Source organism: Diceros bicornis, chromosome 3, assembly GCF_020826845.1.
Source record: "Diceros bicornis minor isolate mBicDic1 chromosome 3, mDicBic1.mat.cur, whole genome shotgun sequence".
NCBI classification, from domain to species: domain Eukaryota; kingdom Metazoa; phylum Chordata; class Mammalia; order Perissodactyla; family Rhinocerotidae; genus Diceros; species Diceros bicornis.
Window position 1 is genome coordinate 25,623,805 of NC_080742.1, and position 22,346 is coordinate 25,646,150.

Consider the following 22,346-nt stretch of genomic DNA (forward strand, 5'->3'; position numbering starts at 1 on the left):
CCCAACACCATTTATTGAAGAGACTTTCCTTTCTCCATTGTATGTTCTTAGCTCCTTTGTCGAAAATTAGCTGTCCGTATATGTGTGGTTTTATTTCTGGGCTTTCAATTCTGTTCCATTGATCTGTGTGTCTTTTTGTACCAGTACCATACTGTTTTGATTACTATTGCTTTGTAGTTTGTTTTAAAGTCAGAGATTGTGATGCCTCCAGCTTTGTTCTTTTTTCTTAGGATTGCTTTAGCTATTCGGGGTCTTTTGTTGCCCCATATGAATTTTAGTATTCTTTTTTCTGTTTCCATGAAGAATGTCATTGGGATTCTGACTGGGATTGCATTGAATCTGTAGATTACTTTAGATAATATAGACATTTTAACTATGTTTATTCTTCCAATTCATGTGCATGGGATGTCTTTCCATTTCTTTATGTCATCGTTGATTTCTTTCAATAATGTCCTGTAGTTTTCATTGTATAGGTCTTTCACCTCCTTGGTAAGATTTATTCCTCGATATTTTATTCTTTTTGATGCCACTGTAAATGGTATTATCTTTTTGAGCTCTCTTTCAGTTAGTTTGTTATTAGCATACAGAAATGCAACTGATTTTTGTAGATTGATTTTGTACCCTATGACTTTGCTGTAGTTGTTGATTATTCCTAATAGTTTTCCAATGGATTCTTTAGGGTTTTCTATATATAAAATCATGTCATCAGCAAATAGTGAAAGTTGCACTTCTTCGTTGCCTGTTTGGATTCCTTTCATTCCTTTTTCTTGCCTAATTGCTCTGGCCAAAACCTCACCACTTGAATAAGAGTGGTGAGATTGGGCAGCCTTGTCTCATTCCTGTTCTCAGAGAAATGGCTTTCAGCCTTTCCCTGTTGTGTATGATGTTGGCTGTGGGTTTGTCATAGATAGCCTTTATTATGTTGAGGTATTTTCCTTCTATACCCATTTTGTTAAGAGTTTTTATCATAAATGGATGTTCTATCTTCTCAAATGCCTTCTCTGCATCTGTTAAGATGACCACGTGGTTTTTATTCTTTGTTTTGTTGATGTGGTGTATCATGTTGATTGATCTGCAGATGTTGAACCATCCCTGCATCTCTGGTATAAATCCTGCTTGATCATGTTGTATGATCTTTTTAATGTATTGCTGTATTCGGTTTGCCAATATTTTGTTGAGGATTTTTGCATCTATGTTCATCAGCGACATTGGCCTATAATTTTCTTTCTTTGTATTGTCTTTGTCTGGCTTTGGTATCAGGGTGATGTTGGCCTCATAGAATGAGTTAGGAAGTGTTCCATCTTCCTCTATTTTTTGGAATAGTTTGAGAAGGATGAGTGTTAAATATTCCTTGAATGTTTGGTAAAATTCTCCAGAGAAGCTATGTGGTCCTAGACTTTTATTTTTTGGGAGGTTTTTGATTATTGTTTCAATCTCTTTACTTGTGATTGGTCTATTCAGATTCTCCATTTCTTCTTGGTTCAGTTTTGGGAGGTTGTATGAGTCTAAGAATTTATCTGTTCTAGATTGTCCAATTTGTTGGCATATAATTTCTCATAGTATTCTCTTATAATCCTCTGTATTTCCGTGGTATCCGTTGTAATTTCTCCTCTTTCATTTCTAATTTTATTTATTTGAGCCTTTTCTCTTTTTTCCTTAGTAACTCTGGCTAAGGGTTTGTCAATTTTGTTTATCTTCTCCAAGAACCAACTCTTTGTTTCGTTAATCCTTTCTACTGTTTTTTTGGTCTCAATTTCATTTATTTCTGCTCTGATTTTTATTTCTCTCCTTCTGCTGACTTTGGGCTTTGTTCTTTTTCTAGTTCTGTTAGCTGTAATTTAAGGTTGCCTATTTGGGGTTTTTCTTGTTTGTTAAGGTGAGCTTGTATCGCTATGAATGTCCCTCTCAGGACCGCTTTTGCTCCATCCCATATGATTTGGTGTGGCATATTTTCATTTTCATTTGTTTCCAGATATTTTTTTTGATTTTTCCTTTAATTTAATCAATGATCTGTTGGTTGTTCAGTAGCATGTTGTGTAATCTCCACATTTTTGTCACTTTCCCAGTTTTTTTCTTATAGTTGATTTGCAGTTTCATGGCATCATGGTCTGAAAAGATGCTTGTTATGATTTCAATCTTAAATTTATTGAGTCTTGCTTTGTTTCCCAACATATGGTCTGTCCTTGAGAATGTTCCTTGCGTGCTTGAGAAGAATGTGTAGTCAGCTGTTTTTGGATGGAGTGCCCTATATATGTCTACTAGGTCCATCTCGTCCAGTTTTTCATTTAAGTCCACTGTCTTTATTGACTTTTTGTCTGGATGATCTATCCATTGGTGTAAGTGGGGTATTAAGATCCCCTACTATTATTGTGTTGTTGTTAATATCTCCTTTTAGGTTTGTTAATAGTTGCTTTATGTACTTTGGTGCTCCTATGTTGGGTGCGTATATATTTATAATTGATATATCTTCTTGGTGGAGTCTCCCTTTTATCGTTATATATTGCCCTTCTTTGTCTCTCTTAACCTGTTTTATCTTGAGGTCTACTTTGTCTGATATGAGTATGGCAACACCTGCTTTCTTTTGTTTGCCATTAGCTTGGAGTATTGTCTTCCATCCTTTCTCTTGGAGCTGTGCTTGTCTTTAGAGCTGAGATGTGTTTCCTGGAGGCAGCATCTTGTTGGGTCTTGCTTTTTACTCCATCCTGCCACTCTGTATCTTTTGATTGGAGAGTTCAATCCATTTACATTTAGGGTAATTATTGATATGTGAGGGCTTAATGTTGCTGTTTTGTCACTTATTTTCCAGTTCTTTTGCATTTCCTTTGTTTCTTGTCCCATGTGTTTTGGACTGCCAATTCAGTTTGGTTGTTCTGTCTTATGACTCTTCTAGTTTTCTCTTTGTTTATCATGCGTGATTTTGTTTTGATTATTTGTTTAGTGGTTACCTTGAGGTTTGTATAAAAAGTCTTGTGGATGAGATAGTCCATTTTCTGATGGCCTCTTATTTCCCTATACTAAGACAATTCAATATCTTTCCTCTTCCTCTTGTAAGTCTTGTTACAACTTTTTCTATCTTGTGTTGTGGATGTATGTTTACAGTGATAAGGTTATGTTTATTTTTGGTGATTTCATTCCTTTGATCTTTGATTTAGGTATTTTAGTGGTTGCTAACCTATTCCGGTAAAGATCTGCTATTTTTCTGATTTTGTCTACTTATTTTTCTCCTTGCTCCAAGCTTTGTATTCCCTTTCTCTTCTTTTTTTCAGGCCTGAGGGCCTTCTGGAGTATTTCTTGTAGTGGGGGTCTCGTGGCCATGAACTCCTTTAGCTTTTGTTTATCTGGGAAAGTTACTATTTCTCCATCATATTTGAAGTATATTTTTGCTGGGTAGGGTATTCTTGGCTGAAAGTTTTTTCTTTCAGTATTTTGAATATATCATTCCAGTCTCTCCTAGCCTGTAAAGTTTCTGTTGAGAAATCTGCCAAGAGCCTGATGGGAGTTCCTTTGTACGTTATTTTTTGTTTTTTCTAGCTGCCCTTAATATTGTTTTTTTGTCATCGACTTTAGCCAGCCTTACCACTATATACCACTATATGGAGTGGGCCTTTGCCTGTTGATGTATTTAGGTGATCTAGTGGCTTCACTTGCTGGTATTTCCTGCTCCTTCCCCAGATTTGGGAAGTGCTTAGCTATTATTTCCTTGAATAGGCTCTCTCTTTCTCTTTCCCTCTCTTCTCCCTCCGGAATACCTATAGTTCTTATGTTACATTTCCTAATAGAGTTGGATATTTCTCGGAGACTGTCTTCATTTCTTTTTAGTCGTAGTTCTCTCTCTTCCTCCATCTGGAGCATATCTGTATTCCTATTCTCTATAATGCTAATTCTTTCCTCCATATTGTCAGCTGTGTTCTTTAAAGATTGCAGATTCTTCTTTGTCTCCTCCATTGTATTCTTCATCTCCATCAGTACCGATTGGTTTTTTTTAATAATTTCAATCTCTTTTGTGAAGAAACTCCTTATCTCATTGAATTGTTTGTGTGTGTTATCTTGTACTTCGTTGAGTTTTTTTATGATAGCTATTTTGAAATCTCTGTCGTTTAGGTTATGGATTTCTGTGTCTTCACGGTTGGTTTCTGGGTGCTTGTGATTTTCCTTCTGGTCTGGTGATTTCATGTACCTTTGCATTGTGGTTCCTGTATTCCCTTTGTTTTTCCTCATCCTGGAAATATCTGTTTGCAGTTTCCACCTGCTGCCACCATGTGGGGGTTAAGGGCTGTGTAATCTGAGCCCAGTGCACTCCGCCCTGGCTCCTCCCTGTGATCTTCCTGGGCACTCTGTCCCGTCTCGTCGGCTGAGCTGCAGTGTCGGGCATGCGGGGGGAGCTCTCTCTTTTGCCCGCTGGGTCCCTGGAGTGTGGGATTCTCAGCTGCCCCTTATTATCTGCTCTCCTGGGGGCTCAGATGTTGATGGTACCTCTGTAGCAGTTCTGAGTCCTCTGTATGGGAGTTTCCCACTGGCTGAGAGAGCCCAAAGAGCTATGGTTTCCCTGCAGAGGGCCACCCCGCCCGCCTCTCTGGGAGCCGCATGGACTGGGATCGCTGATCTGATGGGGAGGGAGAGGATTTCTCCTTACCTCTCCCCACTTCCTCCGGGGGCCCCAGCATGTCCACTCTCAGATGTGCAGCAGTGTGGACCTTTCCAGTCTTCCTTTTTGCTGTGTAGGAGTCCGTTGTTGGTGTTTGCCTGACCCTTTTGTTGTATGTTATTGGGGGAAGAGTTTACAGGAAAGCTCACTCTGCCATGATGCTGACATCACTCCTCCAATTTTACTGTTTTTTATGTTCACTTTTTTCTCTTTTCTTGTAGATCAGTAAAGAATTTTTATTCCATTTATTCTACTATTCTAGTTTTTCTCCCTATGAACTTATTAGTCATATATTCTTTTTATTTTTCTATATATACATTTGATTTAGATCCTTTTTTGGGCAGTTATTTTGGTTTATTGCAGTCTAATGCAAATTTAACTTTTACTGCTTCTCTAGTAATGTTAGAACCATTTATTCCCTCTCATCCTAAGACAAACTTTTTTGAAGAAGAAGAAGAAGATCAGCCCTGAGCTACCATCCATGCCAATCCTCCTCTTTTTGCTGAGGAAGACTGGCCCTGGCCTGACATATGTGCCCATCTTCCTCCACTTTATATGGGACGCCTCCACAGCATGGCTTGACAAGTGGAGCATCGATGCGTGCCCAGGATCCGAACCTGGGCCACCAGCAGTAGAGTGTGCGCACTTAACTGCTACACCACGAAGCCGCCCCAAGACATACTTTTTAAATCTACATATATTTTAAATTCTGCAAGATTATTTTAGTATTGTATTTTACACTCGATATTCAGGCAATGTACATTTGTATTTACCCACATGTTTACCCTTTTCATTGGTCTTCGGTCAGTTTTGGAAAAATTTTGGCTATTCTTATACTCCCATTACGTGTATGTTAAACTCAGGCCCGACTTGACTCGTATTTTTTTCTGTATTTTCTATTTTTTTTCTTTCTATGCTTCCGTTTGTATATTTTCTGTTGATTTCTCTTCCTGTTCATTAATCGTGTCTTCTGCTGGGTCTCATCTACTGTTTAACCCATCAAGTGAGTTTGTAATTTCAGATAGTTCTAGAATTTCTACTTGGTTCTTTTTTAATAGATGCAAATCCTCTGATAAAAGTATGTATCTTTTCATCTATATCCATCCTTTCCTTTATTCTCTTGAACATACTAATCATAAAGTTCTCATCATTGATTTAGAATATTTAAGTCATCTTTATGTCTGTTTTTTTTTATTGTCTGTTTTCTTTCTCTGTCTCTCTTTTTTTGCCTTGTTTTTTGGCATGCTAGATTTTTTTATTGAGTGCTAGATAATATGTATTAAATTTTTCTTTAGCACTTTTGTTGTTCTTTCAGTACTGTTATGTTTACCCTTTTGTTCACCACTATGTGTCAGAAGTGCTCATCAGAACATAACATATAGTAGAGAAAGACCACAGTGGAGTAAACAGGTGGCATGCACCACCCAATTTGAGAAAAACATGGCCAAGAGCATACTAGTGCCCATGGCCAGTAGTAGAGGATAGTGCTCACTTTCCTTTCCTAATATTACATTCCTCTAGAAGACAAAGTGGTGGCTCATCATCTTCATCCAGTCGGGGATTGTGCTGAGTCCAGGCTGGATTTCAACCCTGGTAAGTCTCAGTCAGCCTTTACTTTGCCCCTGGCCCTCCAGGGTTTTCAACCTAGGTTTGGTGTATTTTCCAGCACTGTTTCTCCAGTAGTCCTAAACTGTTATTTTGTCTTCTGAAACTACCACATGCTTTATTCTGTTCTTCAGAGGCTTTCTGATTAGGATCTTAGTCTTCTGATAAAGAGAAGGTCATACTGTGTTTGAAGCTTTCCCGAGTCTCCTTCAAAAGCTTTCCTGGTTTTTCTGTCCCGCATTAGCAACGTTCTGTGGGTGCCAGACCCTAGCAGCACTCAGAATTGGCAGACACTCCTGGGTAAAAGCCGCTGTAGCAGTTAGCTCACCTTTTTGAGCTTCCTCCTTCTCTGAAGCCTTAGCCTCTCTAATTATTGTTTCAGCAACTCTCTGCATCCTTTGAACATAAGATTTCTGTAATCTCCTTCTCCCCAGTTTTCTAGTTGTACTGTATGGGGAGCACTGGTCTACCAATAGTTACTCCATCCTACTTGGAAGTGGAAGTCTATTCCCATATTTTTCATCTTCCTCCCCAGTTTTAGATTATGCAGTCAACTGTATTTTATTTATTCCCATAAGTATTCTCAAGTCTTTTCTGGAATAGGTTGTGTAAATAAACATAGCCCTCCTTATACTGTAATCTCATTATCTTTTTTTGTCTTCTATTAGAATGTGAATTTCTCAAGTACAGGAATCATAGTTTATTAAGCATCTAGTTTATTCCCAGCATCTGGTACATAGTAGGCATGTTTATCAAATGAGGTAATTGTCTCTAAGTAATAAAGAATGATAGCAGTGGACATTTTCAATATAAGGTTGAAGTAAAGAACCAACCTAACTTATTTTTAAAAAGTCACTCTAATGCCTAATCTCTAACGATAGTAGAGTTTTAAACATCTAATAGCTTCAGCAGTAAAATTTGCTTTCTTTTGAATGGAGTCTAACTGAAATTTGATGTGGAAATGGAAAAATAAAAATTTATCTCTTCCAGTGTTTGAATTAAAACAAAAAGAAGGATGAAGGCTGAACTAAATTAACGGATATATTTTTGATATTTACTTTCCCAAAGCAATCTACTTTAATTTTCTGATTATAAAAAACAATATTTTACAGCAATAGGTAGAAATTCTAAAATGCATGCTGTTTTGAAAATATTTTGTAAAAGATAGAAAATATGTATAATACACACATTTTGTTGTTTTTGCTAAATAAAATGACTTACTGCCCATTTCCTCCAATGATAGTAATTGTCCTTAGAAGAGGATAGGATAATAATATGCCCCAAATATTCAAATTTAACATTTGACTTTGAAATTTTAAAATTTCTCTTAGTATTTGCAATCTAAAACCATATGTTCTGTTATATTCCAGATTTAGTCTCAAAATTAATATTAAAAATACAATTAAATATTTTAATAAATAAAACCCACAAAATATCTCTACATAGTATCTGAAGAAATATATTACTTAGTTTATATAATGCATAGAGAATGTGCTTTTTGGAGGAAAAATATTAGATTGAGTGTTTATGACTAATAATGAAAGTTCTAATTAAAACCAGTTTTATTTAAAGCAGATTTATTTTATAGTTAAGGCTATCTTAAGTTAAGGCTACCATTGCCAGAATTCAAGCCCAAACATATCTGGTTTCAAAACCTGTGGTTTTCTCTTATGCTATGCTGCCTTGAGTGTCTGTGACAGATCAGTTGGATCTGGTTTGTGTGTGCATGCATGTGTATGACGTGTGTTTGTGTCTATGTGTTTGTATTTGAGCCATAGAACCAGAAACTAGAAGGCTTCAGTTTCTTGTTTTTTTTTTTTTGGCTGAGAAAGATTCTCCCTGAGCTAACATATGTTGTCAATCTTCCTCTTTTTTTTGTTGGCCAGTCTTCCTCTTTTTCTTTCTCTAATGTGAGCTGCCCCACAGCATGGCCACTAACCGAGGAGTGGTATGTTTCCACACCTGGGAACCGAACCCGGGCCGCTGAAATGGAGCGTGCCGAACTTGAACCGCTAGGCTATCAGGGCTGACCTTCATTTTCTTAGCATTTCAACGGTTGATAAACCATGATCGCTATATATTATGCTTTCTAAAAAAATCTGTTTACATGTAGGCACCCGAAATTCCTGCTTCTTTTTTTCTGTGCTTAGATGTTATTAACCTTGTCTGCCCAAGTTTAGTAATTTTTGTATAAGCTAACACCATGTTAAATACTTTATATGTGCTGTCTCCTTTAATCTCCACAATAATTAGGTAATTGATTACTGAGGAAACTGAGGTTCAGAGAGGTTAACTGTCTCAACAAGGAATGGATAATGGCAGACCCAGGTGTGGATCCAGGCCCTTCTGATATCAAGCCCCTGTTCTACCTGTTGTTGTGTTGCTTCATTGAATATGTAGTTTACTAGATTGTTTACCTGTGTTAAAATATGTAACTTGAATATTTTTGTTTGTCATTGGAAAAAGAACAATTGGATTCTAAAGGGGTATGTGGTCCAAGTGTATAGTTTAAGTATTCTTTGGTAAAAGGATTTTAATTGGGATTTTTTTCATATAAGAGGTCAAACGAGTTAATTTATTTTCAGATGGGAAATTTTCTTGGTTTGATAGCTTTCTGATTTTAGATGAAATTTTTTTTTGAAAAATTTGCCTTTTTCTTCTTTGTTTTTTAAGATAGTGCTTCTAAGTTATTTTTCATGTTGGGCAATCTGCTGTCATTTATCTGCTTATGTACAATATAAGATGTTAATAATGTAGTATCTCACCATTAAGGTGCCTAGATTAACAATTCTTTTTAAAAGAAATTTTGACAGAACAGGTGGGGAAAATATTTTCAGATATACTTCTCTCTCTCTTTCTCCTTTTAATTTTTACATTGAATAAAATTTTTAAAAATGATAAACACTATGATGAGAGAGACCTTTGAGTTTCAGGGTACAAATTCCAGAGAAGATGATTGGGACTTTTTTTTTTTTTCTGTATTTCAATAAAAATTTATTTAGAGAAACAGGCAACTGGTTAGATTTCACCTGTGGACAACAGCCTACAGACTCCTGCTGAAAGGATATGTGAAAAGAATTTTTTTGTCTCGTTACAAAATAGATTAAAATTATAGAAAAATAAAGGAGAAATACATATGATGGTTGGGAATTCTTAACGTGAATAATAGTTGAACAAAGAAGGCAAATTGCTGATTCTAAAAGAATTTTTGGGTTTCTCGTGTGAAATGTAAGAGAAGAAATAAGCTTCCAGTGAACGGATATCTGGATACGGTGCTCATTATCATCTATAGTCACAGTTTTACATTATATTTGGTGTGGGTTGTATCTGTCTATTGGCAGCCATCTCCTCGTTGATTATTGATGATGGATGTCCTATCAATAGCCAGCCCGAGTGGTCTAGTGGTTAAGATTCAGTGCTCTCACGACCAGGGCCCAGGTTCCTTTCCTGGTCAGAGAACCATACCACCTGACTATAGGTTGTCATACTGTGATGGCTGCATGTTGCTGTGATGCTGAAAGCTATGCCACTGGTATCTCCAATAGGCAGGTTTCCGCAGAGATTCCAGACTAAAACAGACTAGGAAGACCTAGCCACCCACTTCTGGAAAATTGGCCATGAAAACCCTGTGAATAGCAGCAGAGCATTGTCAGTATAGCACCGGAAGGTGAGAGAATGGAGCAACAAGACCGGGCTGAATTCCACTGTGCTGTACTCAAGGTCTCTGGGAGTTGAATTGACTTGACAGCACTAACAACAAAATTATACTAATGGCAGAGGATGGTTACCCCACCGCTTTGTTAAGAACTACTAGCGATAATAATATAAGGAATCCTGTAAATTTGGTGTGAAATAGTAAAAAGAACTCTACCTCAGAATTTGGATACTTATATTCCATTTAAAAATATCACTCTTCTTATGAATGACTAACTTTTTTTAACCCCTTTTAGTTTTGAAATGTGATGATTCTAGATTCTTTTATGTACTTTAATTATCTTCAGATGCAATTCCACATAAAGGGATATAACATTATAGATAAGAAAATCTGTTTTGTGTGAAATTTATTTTTTCTGAAGCCTACTTGATAAATGGTTAAAATTATATAAGTTTGTTGTAAAGAGATGTGAATACATTTCTTTCCTACTTAATTACTCTGTGTATATGTGAATATATGTGTGTATATTACTAATGCAGGACCTTAAATATTGAAGGTGAATTTCCACATTTTGAATAGTTTCTTTCCAATAGTGTCGAAATTTAACAAAATGATGATTTTATTTTGTTGTTGTATTTTTTGCTTTCTAATCATTTGTAGTTACAATTATGTTACAATTCTATGAACTATGGAAAAAATTACTTTAATATATGGATGTAATGAAGATTTTTAAACATAGTTTTGGTAACTATCTTGTTTTTCTTGGTATGTTACCAAAGGGAAAACAGTAGTTCATGTTTTCTTAGGTTTGAAGGTTTTAATCGTAATCATTCTTTCTTATTTCAAAGCTAACAAAAATTTCCTTGGGATGATGAAGGTGGGAAAGAGAATCATTTAAGACAGAGACAATACAAAAACTGCACTTAATTATAGGACCCTTTTATGTAAATTTTTGATTTTCTAATTCTTACATAAAAGCTGTTTTTTAGACTTGATTTGGTATTTTTAGACATCCGTCAAATTGTCATTTCATTATTTCCAAATCAGTGGTCTTCAGGAAATAGATGACTAATATTAATGTCAGTCATTATCAGGAAATAGCTTGGCATCTGTGTGATATTTTTTAGATGTAGTGAAATTGTTTCTACGGGTTTGGTTTTTATCGCACATCTTAGCTAGTTACTGTGTTGTGGAGGAAAAGATTCTCATTGTTCTGACACAGTAGAGCTAGCTACATGATTCTAGAGAATTAAGTGTTGAGTGGGAGGACTTGGCTAGCTGGAGTGAAACATGGACTCTAAGGAAGTGATTTGCCTTCTGAAATTTTGGTTTGTGTTGACAGGAGGAGAGCAGGATATAAATGGTGAAGCAAAGCTGGGAAACATTCTTTTTCTTCATTATTAACCTTGATATAATAGAAATTATTTAAAATGCTTTGTCACCCTTAAAATAACTTCATGCTTGGCACAGTAGCAGAAATTGTGTCTAATGATATGCTTTGGGATATTTGGACTTTGCTTTTGTTTTAGTTTTTAGTCAGATGTTGAGTTTAAAGTGATTTAGTGCTCTGAGATTAACCATTTAAGGTTTTTGTCATGCAGATACTATCTTCTCTAGGAATACAATCTATAACAGACTAAAAAGACTCGTGTTTTGTTGACTACTGATTGATCTGTATATGCCCTTCGATGCTACAGAAATATATGTTACTCTCCATGGCCCTTTTTGCCCTTTACAGTTTACAAAAGTACATCATTTGTTAAATAATTTTGTATTATTCCTGAAGGTCAGTAGTGACTAGTAAAACCTCATCAGACTGGTACAGGTGGAAATTGAGTTCTAACCTAGCTCTTTTTGATGAAATAAGCACTTTATTACTTTTATCTTTAAATATAATTTTCAGTTCATTTCACCAACGTGCATTACTATCTTAGATGATGTAATTTTTTAAGGCAGTAGGTTACTTTTACCTTGAATGTGATTGCAGAGTCAGCTTTCCTATTCCATTCTACCTAATAAAGATTAGAGAGAAACAATTCAGAGTCAGAAGTTTCCTTCTTTTTAGGTCAAAGGTGGAGGTGAAGCCTCTGGGTTTGTTTATTCTGTTTAAGAACACTTCCCATTTTATTCTCTCCCTGAATAAGAACATTATACTGATTTATTCTTATTAAAAGCTTGCTGAGGATTGGCAGCATTTTTTTTCTTGTATGGTCAATGAAATGGACATATGAAACAAAAATGAGTTTTCAAGTCCCTCTTTAATCTGGTTTCTATTTACCTTCTTTTTGTTTCTATTCATTTACTCATGCATTACCTCTATTATTTATCTAACTTGACTATCTTTTAGGTACAGGAGACCAGTTTCATCAGTGTTTCTTCCTAGATGTTCTTTTTTTTGTCTTTCTTTTACATGGTAGCTTCCTCCATTATGTTCCAGTTGGTGTTGTAGGGAGTGCTATGTAGTTGAACATTAATCTCTGTCAGCCTTTCTCAGTCAGTATTATTCATCTGACTCAAAGAAGACTGAAAATTATTTGAGCAACTATTTTCTTATATCTCTCAAAGATATATAATTACTGCCATTCTAGTTGCGTAGGAGAAAGTTATTTCATTACATGCCTTAGGATAGTGATTCTCAAAGTGTACTCTGGGACCCAGACCCTTTCAGAGGTTAGAAAGGTCAAAATTATTTTCTTACCAATTCTACGAGATTATTTGCCTTATTCCCATTCTCTCTCGTGTGTGTGTGTGTGTGTGTGTGTGTGTGTGTGTGTGTGTGAGAGAGAGAGAGAGAGAGAGAGAGAGAAAGATTGGCCCTGAGCCAACATCCGTTGCCAGTCTTCCTCTTTTTGCTGAGGATGATTGGCCCTGAGCTAACACGTGTGCCCATCTTTCTCTCTTTTGTATGTGGGACACCACCACAGCATGGCTTGATGAGCGGCGTGTAGGTCTGTGCCTGGTATCCGAACCCACACACTTACCCACTGTGCCACCAGGCCGGCCCCTATCCCCTTAACAAGTGTACAGTGTAGTTTTCCAGAGGCTACATGGTATGTAGGCTTAAAATAGATTGAATGCAGAAGTAGATATGAGAATTTAGTTATCTTCTATTAAACACAACATTACAGATATTTGCAAAGATGTAAAACAGTGCTATTCTTACCAATTCTTTTGTTGTTTTAGAAAATATGGTTTTCATAAAAATATATTATTTATGCTAACATGTGAGGCGTTTATTTGTTTGTAATTAATTAAATAAGGCAGTCCTCACTTTGCACAGTTCCAATAAGCACTAATTTCAGTTACTGAAATTTAGTAAAATAATATCAGTCCCACAACATAGTTCCAATTTGACTACCACTGTGTATTAACTGTGAGTAATTGCATAAAATAAAATTTTGCTGCTAGCTCTTTAGTCCGCAGATCACTGTGTAAATAACAAATGCACATCATGATCAGTGACCAGTCACATCACTTCTTTGAAAGTCTGTCTAGGATTGGTCACTATTTATCTGTCATTAGTTCATGCACAGAAGTCAAAGCCTGTAGTTCTGTTAGCTCCTTGTCTCCTGGTGATAAACCCACATGTTGTTTTCTGAAATGGACAATTGAAAGAGTGAATTGGCCAACAAAGGTGAAAGTATGGCAAAGAAATGGAAAATGTTAGTGCTGGAAGAGAATAGACCAATCACAAGTAAAGAGATTGAAACAATAATCAAAAACGTCCCAAAAAACAAAAGTCCAGGGCCAGATGACTTCTTTGGTGAATTCTACCAAATATTCAAAGAAGATTTCATACCTGTCCTTCTCAAACCCTTCCAAAAAATTCAAGAGGATGGGACGCTTCCTAATTCATTTTAGGAGCCCCACGTTACCCTGATACCAAAATCAGACTAGGAGAATACTCAAAAAAATTACAGGCCAATATCACTGATGACCATAAATGCAAAAATCCTCAACAAAATATTAGCAAATTGAATACAACGATACATTAAAAGGATCATACACCACAATCAAGTGGGATTTATTCCAGGGACGCAGAGATAGTTCAACATCCACAGATCAATCAATGTAATACACCACATTAACAAAATGAGGAATAAAAGTCACATGATCATCCCAATAGATGCAGAGAAAGCATTGGACAAGATCCAACATCCATTTATGGATAAAAACTCTCAATAAAATGGGAATAGAAGCAAAGTACCTCAACATAATAAAGGCCATATATGACAAACCTACAGCTGACATCATAATCAACAGTGAAAGACTGAAAGCCATTCCTCTGAGAACAAGAACAAGACAAGGATGCCCACTCTCGCCACTCTTATTGAACATAGTACTGAAAGTTTTGGCCAGAGCAATAGGCAAGAAAAAGAAATAAAAGTCATCCAAATTGGAAAGGAAGAAGTACAACTGTCACTATTGGCAGATGACATGATTCTGTATATAGAAACCCTCAAGAATCTACCAAAAAACTATTAGAAACAATCAGTGAATACAGTCAAGTTGCAGGGTACAAAATCAACATACAAAAATCAGTTGCATTTCTATACACTTAATAACAAACTAGCAGAAAGAGAAATCAAGAATATAATCTCACTTACCATCAGAATAAAAAGAATGAAATACCAGTGAATAAATTTAACCAAGGGGGTGAAAGACCTACACATTGAAAACTATAAGACGTTATTGAAATAAATCAAGGAGGACATAAAGAAATGGAAAGATGTTCCAAGCTCATGGATTCGAAGAATAAAGTTAGTTAAAATGTCCATATTACCTTAAGCAGTCTACAGATTCAATACAATCCCAGTCAGAATCCCAATGACATTCTTCGCAGAAATAGAACAAAGAATCTTAAAATTTATATGGAATAATGAAAGACTGAATAGCCAAAGCAATCCTGAGAGAAAGGAACAAAGTTGAAGGTATTACACTCCCTGAATTCAGAATATACTACAAAGGCTATAGTAATCAAAACAACATGGTACTGGCAGAAAAACAGACACGTGGGTCAATGGAACAGAATTGAGAGCTCAGAAATAAAACCACACATCTCTGGACAGCTAATCTTCGACAAAGGAGCCAAGAATATACAATGGAGAAAAGAAAGTCTCTTCATAAATGGTGTTGGGAATACTGGATGGTCACGTGCAAAAGAATGAAAGTAGACCATCATTTTACACCATTCACAAAAATTAACTCAAAATATATTAAAGACTTGAATGTAAGACCTGAAACCATAAAACTCCTGGAAGAAAATATAGATAGTACATTCTTTAATGTCAGTCTTAGCAGTATCTTTGTGAATACCATGTCTACTCAGACAAGGGAAACGAAAGAAAAACCAATGGGACTACATCAAATTAAAAAGCTTTTACACAGCAAAGGAAACCATCCACAAAACGAAAAGACAACCCATGAGCTGGGAGAAAATATTTGCAAATCATATATATCTTACAAGGGGTTAATTTCCAAAATATATAAAGAACACATAGAAGTCAACAATGAGATAATGAACAACCCAATCAAAAAATGGGCAGAAGATATGAACAGACATAGACATATTTGCAAAGGAGATACACAGATGGTGAACAAGCACATGAAAAGATATTCTACATCGCTAATTATTAGGGAAATGCAAATCAGAAGTACAAAATATCACCTCACACCTGTCAGAATGCCTATAATTAACAAGACAAGAAGCAACAAGTGTTGGAGAGGATGTGGAGAAAACGGAACTCTCATACATTGCTGGTAGGAGTGCAAACTCGTGCAGCCACTATGCAAAACAGTATGGAGATTTCTCAAAAGATTAAAGATAGAAATACCATATGATCCAGCTATTCCACTACTGAGTATTTATCCAAAGAACATGAAATCAATAATTCAAAAAGATTTATGCACCCCTATGTTCATCAAAGCATTATTCACAATAGCCAAGATGTGAAAGCAGCCCAAGTGCCGATCAATGGATGAATGGATAAAGAAGATGTGGTATATATACACAATGGAATTCTACTTAGCCATAAAAAAAGACAGAATCATGCCATTTGGGACAATGTGGATGGACCTTGGGTTGTTATGCTGAGCAAAATAAGTCAGAGAAAGACAAATATCAAATGATTTGACGCATATGTGGAAGATCAACACATAGACAAGGAAAACAGATTAGTGGTTACCAGATGGGAAGGGGATCGGGGGAGGGTGGAAGAGGTAAAGGGGCACATATATATGGTGACGGATAAAAACTAGACTATTGGTGGTGAACACGATGCAGTCTATACAGAAAAATATAATAATGTACACCTGAAATTTATACAATGTTATAAGACAGTATGACCTCAATAAAAGAGTTTTTAAAAATTCCTCAGTTTAAATTCTACTATGGTAAATATTGATCGATATAACCCATATAAACAAATCTCTTTATATTTCTGTTTATGCTCACCTCCTATATTTTCTGTCCTGGTTGAATATTATAACCAAAAAGACTAAACCCTAAGAAACAGTTTGTGCTCCTCTAGCTCCTTCATAGTTTACATTTATAATTGTTTCACAGCTCTCATAATTATCTTCTCTTCATTCCCCACTGATTATCGTTACTTAGACACTCATCTGTCACCCTTTATAGGGTATAACTCTACAGGGATAGCATGAGGGAATTGCTTAGGGGACAGAACTGTTCTGAATCCTGATTTTGATGGTAGTTACAGGAATGTATACATGTTAAAAATCATAAACTTTTTTTTGTTTTGCCGTGATATTGGAAATTGTGTGTGTTTGCCATTCTTTCAAAATAGGGCTTACAAATAAATCAACTTACTGAGTACAATGTTCAAGGTATTGTCGTACGTGCTGAGGAAGATATAAACAAACAGAAGATATGTTTCTGCCCTAAAGGAATTTATATTCTGAAAGATAGAGATAGACAACACAAATAACAGCAGTAAGATAAATTATAATTGTCTCTTAAGGGAGTTACAAACAAAAAACTAGTTTGTGCTAGGAATGTGTAGGAGGAAAATTCTTCATTAAAGAGATGGCATTTGAGCTGAGTCTTGGAAAATGCATTGATTTTTGGCAGTAAAAAAATAGAGACAAAGGACAATTCTGATGAGAAGGAAAAATATAGCACACTTTACAGATTTGTAAGTTTTCCTATTTATACCTCATAAAATCTTTGGATGTACACTTCACAAATACTTACATCCTATTTTAGTCAATTCCGTACTCCAAAACTCTTAAAAATATTTGGGTCTGATGCTCAAATTTCTTTAAAGTAGTATTATGGCTTTTGAGTATTTTCAAGTTAATAATTTAAGTCATTTTTTGATTCTGAGTTTTTTGGGTTTTTTTTTTTGCTGAGGAAGGTTCACTCTGAGCTAACATCCGTTGGCAATCTTCCTCTTTTTTGCTTGAGGAAGATTTGCCCTGAGCTAACATCTGTGCCAATCTTCCTCTATTTTGTATGTGGGTCACTGCCACAGCATGGCCGCTGACAAGGGGGGTAGGTCTGGGCCCCGAACACAGGCCGCCAAAGTGAAGCACACTGAACTTAACTGCTAGGCCATGGGGCCAGCCCCCTTTGATTCTGATTTTAATAGCTATGAGGACAGTGAGCTATTCCTACGTCTTAATGTAGTCAATAGATAATAAATATTTAAGTGAAAAACCTGATATTTCTGTAAAATTTTCTATTTACAGAGTGAATTTAAATATATGGAGTTTTCAGAATATATAATCTTACAAAGCATTTCTGTAATACTTCCCAAAATTGGTTTCCTCCCATTTTCCCTAGTTAGGTGAATGAATCAACTCTGCTTAAAAGCAATAATAATAATCATTTCTTTCATCAGTTTTCTGTGAAGACCAGGATAGTCTTGCTTTGAGACAGTTGATGATTCTTCTCCTGAATTGAGCAATTTTGCAGCTATTTTGAAACAGGTTCTAGGTCACCGGCTAAAAGGGAACAGTGCTAATGTATTATTTATTCTCCCAACAGCTCTCTTTTTAGTAAGCTTGAAATTTTAGAAACCATAGAGTCTGGTGTGATTTAGAGAGCAGCCATGCCGCATCTTGAGAAACATAGAACTGAGTGTAGAATGCCTAATCTTTTGGCATATGTTGCTGGAAAAGAATCTTTATTCTCAAATTTATACCCATTTCTGGGATGTATTAAAATGTTGAGCCTATTAATTGCCACGTATAAGGAGTGAGTCACTTTCTATAAGTAATTAAAATAAAAGCTTAAATTATAAAGGGTAGCCCATCTTCAAAGGTTAGTAGATAATATTTTAATCAATTAACAAAGAAGCATCTGGGTGTTGTTTGTTTGCTTAATCTCTACTTCATTAAACTGCAGAATGTTTGAAAATTTTTTATCAGTAAGTAGGTTAAAAAAGAGGTGTGTACAAGAGATACTTTACTTTGGTTTTCATAAAATTGGTAAATATATTTACATCAGAAACACAAATCTTTTGTACTTTAAAAGGGGAAATGGGAGCTGTGTTCTCTCAAAATAATAAAATATTTTAAAATTGAAAATATATATTTGTAAAATATAGTTGATAACATCAACTAATATTATTTAGCATAAATCTTAGTAATAATAAATAACTTCATCACATTAATTTTATTATCTAGTCTTCCTAAAGGAAACTTGATCAGTAGATGTTATCACTTAAGTTTTTATTATCTTTATAATTTTTTTTTTTTATATATATATATTTTTTTGTGAGGAAGATCAGCCCTGAGCTAACATCCATGCCAATCCTCCTCTTTTGCTGAGGAAGACTGGCCCTGAGCTAACATCTATTGCCAATCCTCCTTTTTTTCCCCAAAGCCCCAGTAGATAGTTGCATGTCATAGTTGCACATCCTTCTTGTTGCTGTATGTGGAACGCTGCCTCAGCATGGCCAGAGAAGCGGTGCATCGGTGCACGCCAGGGATCCGAACCCAGGCCACCAGTAGTGGAGCGCGTGCACTTAACCATTAAGCCACGGGGCCGCCCCCTACAATTTTTTTTTTTTGCTGAGAAATGTTCACCGTGAGCTAACATCGGTGCCAATCTTCCTCTGTTTTTCAGTATGGCCACCAGCCATACTAAACACTCCAGCACAGCATGGCCGCTAACAGAGTGGTGTAGGTCTGTGCCAGGGAACTGAAACCAGGCCGCCAAAGTGGAGTATGCTGAACTTAACCACTAGGCCACCGGGACTGGCCCTATCTTTATGATTTTAATGATACAGTTTCAAATCAGTCATCTGCTTTAATAATATAATTTAGGAGAATCTCAAATTTTATCTGAGGGTTAAGTTTATTCCATGCTTTTTTATGCTGAAAGCATCTAGTTTTACTGTCCTAAGTGTTTAAATCAGTTGAGCAGTCCTATGGGCTTATAACAAAGGATTGAATTTAATTACATGGGGAAACAAAACCTGAATTCAGTCAGCCGCTTTGCAATTTAAGACAGGGTCCATAAAATCACTGATGCTTTTCTGTTAAAAGTTGCTTATTTTGCTTTTAAAAAGAGTTATTTTTTTTTAATTTTTGCTTTTCTGTGTTTTCTAAATTTTCTGCCATTAATATGTTACCTTTTATAAGAAAATAGTTTTTATAAAAGCGAAGAATGTGAGAGTATTTTGAGATATTGTTGTGGTTACTATGTTGTGTGGTGATCATATTTTTAAATTTTATATATAAATTTATGAATAAAACCTGACTAAAAAACACATGTAACACAGCAGAGCTTGAAGTATCTTAACGTTTACAAGTGTTTTATGATAAGACCTCAGTTCCCTTGATTCAGCATACAGCATAAGATTCACTAACAGAATACATAAGTAACTATCAACAGAAAACAATTAGGCCCTATTGTGATATCCATGCTGAGTGACTGGGTAGACTCATTACCACATAAGTGGACCCCTCCTGCAGATCTGTCTGCCATCTTCTGAATCATGCCTCAACAAAATATAGATCGTAGACCTTTAGTATGACTTCTTAACAATGAATGTTATTTGTGAGAAGCCGATATTATACTATGTTGAAAATAGAATCTCTAGTTTATTTAAGGATAAGAATTCCATTAGTATGACTAAGACAGTAAGAAAGATGATACGGTGAGATTTGTGTTACTTTTTTAAGCTAGTTAAGACTAATAATTCAAACCACGCGTTTAAAAAAAGTTCTGTAGATCGACTTGTGGTCACAGTTATTAGTATAGGTATGAATCATGAAATGATCTATCACTTTTGAGATCAGGTATTTTAAAGATTCAAGTGTCTGGAGACTTCCTTATGTTATTTCCCATTTTTTAGTATTCTAGTATATAACAAATTGCTTTTACTTTTGGAGAAGTTATATAATTTTTTTTGTGTGTATGAGGAAGATCAGCCCTGAGCTAACATCTGCCAGTCCTCCTCTTTTTGCTGAAGAAGACTGGCCGTGGGCTAACATCCATGCCCATCTTCCTCTACCTTATATGGGATGCCGCCACAGCATGGCTTGCCAAGCGGTGCGTCGGTGCGCGCCCAGGATCCAAACCATACAATGTTCACTTAAAATTCAGTTATATAACAACTAATTTTTCCAATGTTTTTCTTTATAGAAGTACAAATTTAAAGTGTATAACTTCATCAGTTTCTAAGATTTACTTTTTTCTAGCTACTTTTTATTTTTGAAATAATAAAGCATTTAGCTTAAATATTAAATTTTTCTGGAGAAAGATAAAATCTCCCCCGGCACAATATAGGCTTTGCTGACACAAGTAAAGCAGAGAGCTGAAACAGTTATTAATTCTAAAAGCACCGTTATTGAAGAAAAGAAGGCTTTGAAATCACATACGTTAATCTTGTTTGCAGTAATTGCTCAATAAGATGATCTTACTTTTCTGGAATATGACTGAGAACTAGGAATTAATCACAGAAGATGGAATTCAAAGAAACCTTGGTTCAGATCTTCAGTAATTTTTGAACTTTATTTTAAAGCGTAATGTTTCTCTCCACCCCACTCCTACCTCCCCAAATAAAAGCCACTGCAGATGCTAGATTTATAAGTGGAAGGTTTTGTTGAAGCAGGGTCGGGAAATCAGGCGTTTTTCCCTGCTCAGCAGCAATCGCACCTCTCCCTGCAACTCCACAGCACCACTTAAGGTAGTGCCATGGACCACGGATTAAAAATCACTACTCTAGTCTCTCTCCTACTGAAGTAATTCACTCAACGATATTTCTAACTGGTGGACATAAAAATGTGAATATCTGAGATTGCCTTCCTGGCAAAGAGAATGGAAAGGGCAGAGGCCTTAATGCAGAGGTGTGCCCTAATGCCTGGTATGTTTAAGGAATAACAATAGCCAATAGTACTGAAGCACAGTGAGTGAGAGGGCAGGTAGTAAAAGATGAGGTCAGAGAAGTACTAGAGGCCAGATCAACTAAGGAATTTGTCTTTTACTTTGAGTTAGAAGGAAAGAAGCTGCTACAAACTTTTGAGCAGGGGAATGGAATGATCTGATGTACATTTCAAAAGGATCACTCTGGCTGCTCTATTGAGAATAAACCAGAGGAGTCAGAGGTAGAGGCTTGAAGACAATTGCAAATCTCCAGGTTTAAAATGAGGAGATAAGAGTGATGGTGCCGTAGGATTTCCTCATGGACCCTATGTAAATTATGGCACCAAGAATTCGATGATCACTGCAAAGTTTTGAGCATAAGCAACTAGAATGATAGAACTACCATTCTTGGAATGGGAGACTAAAGGAAGAAAAGTTTTGGAGGAAGAAATTAAGAGTTCAGATTTGCACATGTTGTATTTGAGATGCTCATTATACATCCAAGTGTAGATGTCAAGTTGGCAGCTGGATGTGTGAGTCAAGAATTTAAGGTAGTGTTCCAGGTAGAAGTATACATTTGGGAAAGAGCAGCAAAAAGATAGTATTTAATGCCGTAAAATGGGATGAAACTTATAGAGTCACTGTAGGTAGAGAACATGATTCAGGGCTGATCTCTCAAACAGTCCAACCTTTAGAGGTTGGGGAGATGAGGAAAAACTGGAGAATAAGGAGGAGGAAAGAGGAGGAAAACCAGAAGAGTGCTGAAGAGAGCAATCACATGTATCAAACACTGCTGAAAGGTCAGGTAAGATAAGGAAACTAACCACTGGATTTGCCAATGAAATATCACTGCTGCCTTTGACAAGAGTGGTTCAGGGGTAGGTATTAGAGCTACATTTGAAAAGTTCAAGAGAGAATGGAGACAAAAAAAAAACACTGGAGGCACAGTGTTGTAATAAAAGAAGGGGTACTGAGAAATAGCTAGAAGTGAATGTGGGGTTAGAAAGGTTTGTTTTGTGTTTGAAGATGGGGAAAGCAACAACATGCCTGTACGCTGTGATATGTGGGAACATCTAGAAAAGAGAAAATTAATGTAAGGGGACAAT

General features: G+C 36.0%; 1 protein-coding gene across 1 annotated transcript in view; it reads left to right on the plus strand.

Moving 5' to 3' along the window:
• Nucleotides 1-5,954: 5,954 nt before the first annotated feature.
• The window catches only part of LOC131393784 (ATP-dependent translocase ABCB1-like), a 42,339-nt gene continuing 25,947 nt past the window's right edge, over nt 5,955-22,346 (plus strand). The window contains exon 1 of the mRNA XM_058524819.1: nt 5,955-6,238. The gene's annotated coding sequence lies outside the window, so the exon portion shown is untranslated. The remainder of the gene's footprint in view (nt 6,239-22,346) is intronic.